Consider the following 8,261-nt stretch of genomic DNA (forward strand, 5'->3'; position numbering starts at 1 on the left):
AAAGGAGATCAGTCCTGGGTGTTCATTGGAAGGACTGATGCTAAAGCTGAAACTCCAATACTTTGGCCACCTCATGTGAAGAACTGACTCATTGGAAAAGACCCTGATGCAAGACGGAGGGCAGGAGGAGAAAGGGGTGACAGACGATAACATGGTTGGATGGCATCACTGACTCGATGGGCATGAGTCTGAGCAAGCTCTAGGAGTTGGTGATGGACAAAGAAGCCTGGGTGGTTGCAATCCATGGGTCACAAAGAGTCGGACATGACTGAGTGACTGAACTGAACTGAACACCCATTTGAATGCACAGTTCAAAAGAACAGCGAGGAGAGATAAGAAAGCCTTTCTTAGTGATCAGTTCAAAGAAATCAGTTCAGTTCAGTTCAGTCACTCAGTCGTGTCCGACTCTTCACAACCCCATGAATCACAGCACGCCAGGTCTCCCTGTCCATCACCAACTCCCGGAGTTCACTGAGACTCACATCCATCGAGTCGGTGATGCCATCCAGCCATCTCATCCTCTGTTGTCCCCTTCTCCTCCTGCCCCCAATTACTCCCAGCATCAGAGTCTTTTCCAATGAGTCGACTCTTCGCATGAGGTGGCCAGAGTACTGAAGTTTCAGCTTCAGCATCATTCCCTCCAAAGAAATCCCAGGGCTGCTCTCCTTCGGAATGGACTGATTGGATCTCCTTGCAGTCCAAGGGACTTTCAAGAGTCTTCTCCAACACCACAGTTCAAAAGCATCAATTCTTCGGCGCTCAGCCTTCTTCACAGTCCAACTCTCACATCCATACATGACCACTGGAAAAACCATAGCCTTAACTAGACGGACATTTGTTGGCAAAGCAATGTCTCTGCTTTTGAATATGCTATCTAGGTTGGTCAAAACTTTCCTTCCAAGGAGTAAGCGTCTTTTAATTTCATGGCTGCAGTCACCATCTGCAGTGATTTTGGAGCCCAAGAAAATAAAGTCTGACACTGTTTCCACTGTTTCCCCATCTATATCCCATGAAGTGATGGGACCAGATGCCATGATCTTCATTTTCTGAAGAGCTTTAAGCCAACTTTTTCACTCTCCACTTTCACTTTCATCAAGAGGCTTTTGAGTTCCTCTTCACTTTCTGCCACAAGGGTGGTGTCATCTGCATATCTGAGGTTATTGATATTTCTCCCAGCAATCTTGATTCCAGCTCGTGCTTCTTCCAGTCCAGCGTTTCTCATGATGTACTCTGCATATAAGTTAAATAAGCAGTGTGACAATATACAGCCTTAACGTACTCCTTTTCCTATTTGGAACCAGTCTGTTGTTCCATGCCCAGTTCTAACTGTTGCTTCCTGACCTGCATATAGGTTTCTCAATAGGCAGGTCAGGTGGTCTGGTATGCCCATCTCTTTCAGAATTTTCCACAGTTTGTTGTGATCCACACAGTCAAAGGCTTTGGCATAGTCAGTAAAGCAGAAATAGATGTTTTTCTGGAACTCTCTTGCTTTTTCCATGATCCAGTGGATATTGGCAATTTGATCTATGGTTCTTCTAACTTTTCTAAAACCAGCTTGAACATCTGGAAGTTTACAGTTCACATATTGCTGAAGCCTGGCTTGGAGAATTTTGAGCATTACTTTACTAGCATGTGAGAAGAGTGCAATTGTGCAGTAGTTTGAGCATTCTTTGGCATTGCCTTTCTTTGGGATTGGAATGAAAACTGACCTTTTCCAGTCCTGTGGCCACTGCTGATTTTCCAAATTTGCTGGCATATTGAGTGCAGCACTTTCACAGCATCATCTTTCAGGATTTGAAATAGCTTAACTGGAATTCCATCACCCCCACTAGCTTTGTTCGTAGTGATGCTTTCTAAGGCCCACTTGACTTTGCATTCCAGGATGTCTGGCTCCAGGTGAGTGATCATACCATTGTGATTATCTAGATCATGAAGATCATTTTTGTATAGTTCTTCTGTGTATTCTTGCCACCTCTTAATCTCTTCTGCTCCTGTTAGGTCCTTGCCATTTCTGTCCTTTATTGAGCCTAATTTTCTTGAAGAGATCTCTAGTCTTTCCCATTCTATTGTTTTCCTCTATTTCTTTGCATTGATCGATGAAGAAGGCTTTCTTATCTCTTCTTGCTATTCTTTGGAACTCTGCATTCATATGCTTATATCATTCCTTTTCTCCTTTGCTTTTCGCTTCTCTTCTTTTCACAGCTATTTGTAAGCCCTCCCCAGACAGCCATTTTGCTTTTTTGCATTTCTTTTCCATGGGGATGGTCTTGATCCCTGTCTCCTATACAATGTCACGGACTTCATTCCATAGTTCATCAGGCACTCTATCTATCAGATCTAGGTCCTTAAATCTATTTCTCACTTCCACTGTATAACCATAAGGGATTTGATTTAGGTCATACCTGAATGGTCTAGTGGTTTTCCCTACCTTCTTCAATTTAAGTCTGAATTTGTCAATAAGGAGTTCATGATCTGAGCCACAGTCAGCTCCCAGTCTTGTTTTTCTGACTGTGTTGAGCTTTTCCATTTCGGTGTTGACCATCTGGTGATGTCCATGTGTAGAGTCTTCTCATTATATCTTATTATATCTACTAATGCGTGCAGGAATCCCTCAGAAGAAACGGAGTAGCCATGATGGTCAACAAAAGAGTCCAAAATGCAGTACTTGGATGCAATCTCAAAAACGACAGAATGATATCTGTTCGTTTCCAAGGCAAACCATTCAAAGAAATAGAGGAAAACAATAGAATGGGAAAGACTGGAGATCACTTCAAGAAAATTAGAGTTCAGTTCAGTTCAGTCGCTCAGTCGTGTCCAACTCTTTGCGACCCCATGAATCACAGCACGCCAGGCCTCCCTGTCCATCGCCAACTCCCAGAGTTCACTCAGACTCACGTCCATCAAGTCAGTGATGCCATCCAGCCATCTCATCCTCTGTCGTCCCCTTCTCCTCTTGCCCCCAATCCTTCCCAGCATCAGAGTCTTTTCCAATGAGTCAACTCTTCGCGTGAGATGGCCAAAGTACTGGAGTTTCAGCTTTAGCATCATTCCTTCCAAAGAAATCCCCGGGCTGATCTCCTTCACAATGGACTGGTTGGATCTCCTTGCAGTCCAAGGGACTCTCAAGAGTCTTCTCCAACACCACAGTTCAAAAGCAGAGATACCAAGGGAATATTTTATGCAAAGATGAGCACAATAAAGGACAGAAATGGTATAGACCTAACAGAAGCAGAAGATATTAAGAAGAGGTGGCAAGAATACACAGAAGAACAATACAGAAAAGATCTTCAAGACCCAGATAATCACGATGGTATGATAACTCACCTAGAGCCAGACATCCTGGAATGCAAAGTCAAGTGGGCCTTAGGAAGCATCACTATGAACAAAGCTAGTGGAAGTGATGGAATTTCAGTTGAGCTATTTCAAATCCTAAAAGATGATACTGTGAAAGTGCTGCATTCAATATGCCAGCAAATTTGGAAAATCAGCAGTGGCCACAGGACTGGAAAAGGTCAGTTTTCATTCTAATCCCAAAGAAAGGCAATGCCAAAGAATGCTCAAACTACTGCACAATTGCACTCATCTCACATGCTAGCGAAGTAATGCTCAAAATTCTGCAAGCCAGGCTTCAACAGTATGTGAACTGTAAACTTCCAGATGTTCAAGTTGGATTTAGAAAAGGCAGAGGAACCAGAGATTAAATTGCCAACATACACTGGATCATGGAAAAAGCAAGAGAGTTCCAGAAAAACATCTACTTCTGCTTTACTGATTATATACCAAAGCCTTTGACTGTGTGGATCACAACAAACTGTGGAAAATTCTTCAAGAGATGGGAATACCAGACCACCTTAGCACCTTACCTGCCTCCTGAGAAATCTGTATGCAGGTCAAGAAGCCACAGTTAGAACTGGACATGGAACAACAGACTGGTTCCAAATAGGAAAAGGAGTACATCAAGACTGAATATTGTCACCCTGCTTATTTAACTTATATGCGGGGTACATCATGTGAAATACTGATCTGGATGAAGCACAAGCTGGAATCAAGTTGCTGAGGGAAATATCAATAACCTCAAACAAGCAGATGACATCACCCTTATGGCAGAAAGCAAAGAACTAAAGAGCCTCTTGATGAAAGTCAAAGAGGAGAGTGAAAAAGTTGGCTTAAAACTCAACACTCAGAAAACTAAGATCATGGCATCTGGTCCCATCACTTCATGGCAAATAGATGGGGAAACAGTGACAGGCTGTATTTTTCTGGGCTCCAAAATCACTGCAGATGGTTATTTCAGCCATGAAATTAAAAGACACTTGCTCCTTGGAAGAAAAGCTATGACCAACCTAGACAGCATATTAAAAAGTAGAGAGATTACTTTGCTAACAAAGGTCCATCTAATCAAAGCTATGGTTTTTCCAGTAGTTATGTATGGATGTGAGCTGCTGCTGCTAAGTTGCTTCAGTCGTGTCTGACTCCATGCGACCCCATAGAGGGCAGCCCACCACGCTTCCCCATCCCTGGGATTCTCCAGCAAGAACACCGGAGTGGGTTGCCATTTCCTTTTCCAATGCAGGAAAGTGAAAAGTGAGAGTGAAGTTGCTCCATTGTGTCTGACTCTTCGCAACCCCATGGACTGCAGCCTCTTCTGTCCATGGGATTTTCCAGGCAAGAGTACTGGAGTGGGTTGCCACTGCCTTTTCCCATGGATGTGAGAGTTGGACTATAAAGAAAGCTAAATGCTGAAGAAATGATGCTTTGGAACTGTGGTGTTGGAGAAGACTCTTGAGAGTCCCTTGGACTGCAAGGAGATCCAACGAGTCAATCCTAAAGAAATCGGTCCTGAATATCCATCAGAAGGACTGATGCTGAAGCTGAAACTCCAATACTTTGGCCACCTGATGCAAAGAACTGACTCACTGGAAAAGATCCTGATGCTGGGAAGATTGATGGCAGGAGGAGAAGGGGACAACAGAGGAAGAGATGGTTGGATAGCATTTCTGATGCGATGGACATGAATTTGACTAAGCTCCGGGAGTTGGTAATGGACAAGGAAGCCTGGCATGCTGCAGTCACAAAAATTCGGACACAACTGAGCAACTGAACTGAACTGATTGAACTACAACCGTATGCTTGCTCTTCTTTCTTCCCTAAGATTCTTTAAAGGACATCAATTATATGTCCTTATAGGACAAAATTAATGATTATAGCAATGTATTATTGGGTTTGTAACACACATACACACATATGCAGGCTTCCTAACTGGCACTAGTGGTAAAGAATCCACCTGCCAATGCAGGAGACATAAGAGGCTCAAGTTTAATCCCTGGGTCTGGAAGATTCCTCTTGAGGAGGGCAGAGCAACCCACTTCAGTATTCTTTCCTGGAGAATCCCACGGACAGAGGAACCTGATGGGCCATGGTCCATTGGGTCACAAAGAGTCAGACACAACTGAAGCAAGTTAGGACACACGCAATATGTACAGCAATAATATAACAAAAGGGGGGAGAAAATAGAACTATGAAGGAGTAAAGTTTCTATATATTCTTGATTTTAGTTAATATAAATCTGGAGTCCATTTTGATAAGATTTATACAGGTATATCTCATTTTACTGTGCCTCACTTTATTATGTTTTGCAGGTTTTGCTCTTTTTTTCTTTTAACAAATTGAAGGTTTGTGGCAATCCAGTGCCAATAAAGTCTTACTGGTACCGTTTTTCCAACAGTATTTGCTCATTTTATGTCTCTGTGTCACAGTAATTTTTGCAGTATCATAACCCCTTCACCAACAGAATGATTATGAATGGCTAAAACATAATTAAAATGCAGACATTATCAGACTAGATTAAACAAACCAAAGATCCTACTACTTACTGTCCCCAAGTGACACACTTTAAATTCAAAGATACAAACAGTAAAAGGATATAAAAAAACATATACCAAGAAAACCATAGAAGAACTAGAGTAGCTATACCAATACCAGACAAAATGCATGTTAAAACAAAAATATTACTAAGATAAAGAAGGACATTCAAAAATTATAAAAGAGGCAATTCATTATGAACATATATCCATTGAAAACAGAGTCCAAAATTCATGCAGTAAGAATTGACAGAATTGAAGAGGAGAAATAGACAATAACAACGGCAAGAAGAATACTTTAATAATCCATTTCAGTAATAGATATAGTTGAAGATAAACAATGACAAACAAGACTGGCACAATACCATAAACCAACTAGACCTAGGATCTATAGAATGCTCCATCCAACAACAGCAGAATACACATTTTTTCTCTAGAACACATGGGATGTTCTCTAGAATAGACTACATGTGATGTCAAAAAATAACCTCAATAAATTTAAAGAATTGAAATCATATCACTGATACCCTTTAGCCAAAATGGAATTAAGTCTGAAATGAATAATAGAATAAAATCTCAGAAATTTACAAATATATGGGAAGTAAATAACAAATGGGTGAATTTATAAATATATGGAAAGCAAATAACCAATGGGTCAAAGAAAATATGACAAGGTAAATTAGAAAATACTTTGAGATAAACAAAAACATCAAAAAACATCATAACAGATCAAAACATGATACGTTAAAGCAAGTATTAAAAGTAACTTTATAACTTCAAATGCCTACATGGAATAATTGAAAATTCTCAAATCAACAATGATGTTTAGAAATAGGAAAGAAAAGAAATTAAACCCAAAATAAACAATAGGAAGTAGTTGATAAAGATTAGAGTGAATCAATAAGATAAAAGAATAGAATACAAAATAAAGAAAATAACCAAAAGTTAGTTCTTTGAAAATATCAATAAAATTGAGAAATCTTTAACTAGACTGACAGTGAAAAAAAAAAAAAAAAGAATCTGGAATGATTTACCAAAAAAAAAAAAGGTTTATGAGGGAATACTATGAACAATGGTATGTCAACAAATGAGATAATATAAATGAAATGGACAGGCTCCTGTAAAGGCACAGAGAACCCAGACTCAAGCAGAAAGAGAGTCTGATTAGATCTATTAGAAAAGATTGGAGTAGTAAGACTTTCCACAAAGAAAAGCCTAGGACTAGATGACTTCCCAGGTGGCGCTAGTGGTAAAGAACCTGCATGCCAATGCAGGAGACAAGAGATGCAGGTTTAATCCCTGGGTCAGGAAGATGCCCTGGAGGAAGGCATGGCAACCCACTCCAGTGTTCTTGCCTGGAGAACCCCATGGACAGAGGAGCCTGGGGGCTATGGTCCATGGGGTTGCAAAGAATCAGACACTACTGAGGTGACTTAACACAACACAGATGACTTCAATGGTAAATTCCACCAGAAATTTAAAGAAGAATTAGTATTACTCACAAATTCCTCCAAAAACAGAAGAGGAGGGGATACTTCTCAATTCATTCTTTGAGGTATTTGCCTGACACCAAAGACAGACAATATCATCACAAGAAAACTACAGATTATTGTCTCATGAAATATATACATAAAAATTCTCAGTAAAGGGACTTCCCTGGTGGTCCAGTGGTTAAGACTCTCTGCTTCCAATGCGGGGGGCTTGGGTTCAATCCCTGTTCGGGGAACTAAGATCCCCATGCCACTATGTAGAAAAATATACATATATATATATACACACACACACTATACACATTCTCAGTAAAATACTATTAAACTGAATCTAGCAACAAAAGAAAAGAATTATACTCCATGACCAAGTAGGATGTATGCCAGAAATGCAAGGTCAAATTAATACTCCAAAATCAATTAATTTTATAAATCATATTAATAGATTAAGAACAAAGTCTACATTAGAATCTCAATAGATACAGAAAGCCATTTGAAAAAATTCAATACCTTTTCATAATAAAACTGTAGACTATAAGTCTACAGACTAGTAGACTATAGAAGACTTCCTATAGGAGCCTCAGTTCAGTTCAGTTCAGTCGCTCAGTCGTGTCCGACTCTTTGCAACCCAATGAATTGCAGCACACCAGGCCTCCCTGTCCATCACCAACTGTCAGAGTTCACCCAAACTCATGTCCATCAAGTCAGTGATGCCATCCAGCCATCTCATCCTCTGTCGTCCCTTTCTCCTCCTGCCCCCAATCCCTCCCAGCATCAGAGTCTTTCCCAACGAGTCAACTCTTCGCATGAGGTGGCCAAAGAATTGGAGTTTCAGCTTTAGTACCAGTCCTTCCAAAGAACACCCAAGACTGATCTCCTTCAGAATGGACTGGTTGGATCTCCTTGCAGTCCA

This window comes from Bison bison, unplaced genomic scaffold, assembly GCF_000754665.1.
Source record: "Bison bison bison isolate TAMUID 2011002044 unplaced genomic scaffold, Bison_UMD1.0 scf7180017864248, whole genome shotgun sequence".
In the NCBI taxonomy this organism is placed as follows: Eukaryota; Metazoa; Chordata; class Mammalia; order Artiodactyla; family Bovidae; genus Bison; species Bison bison.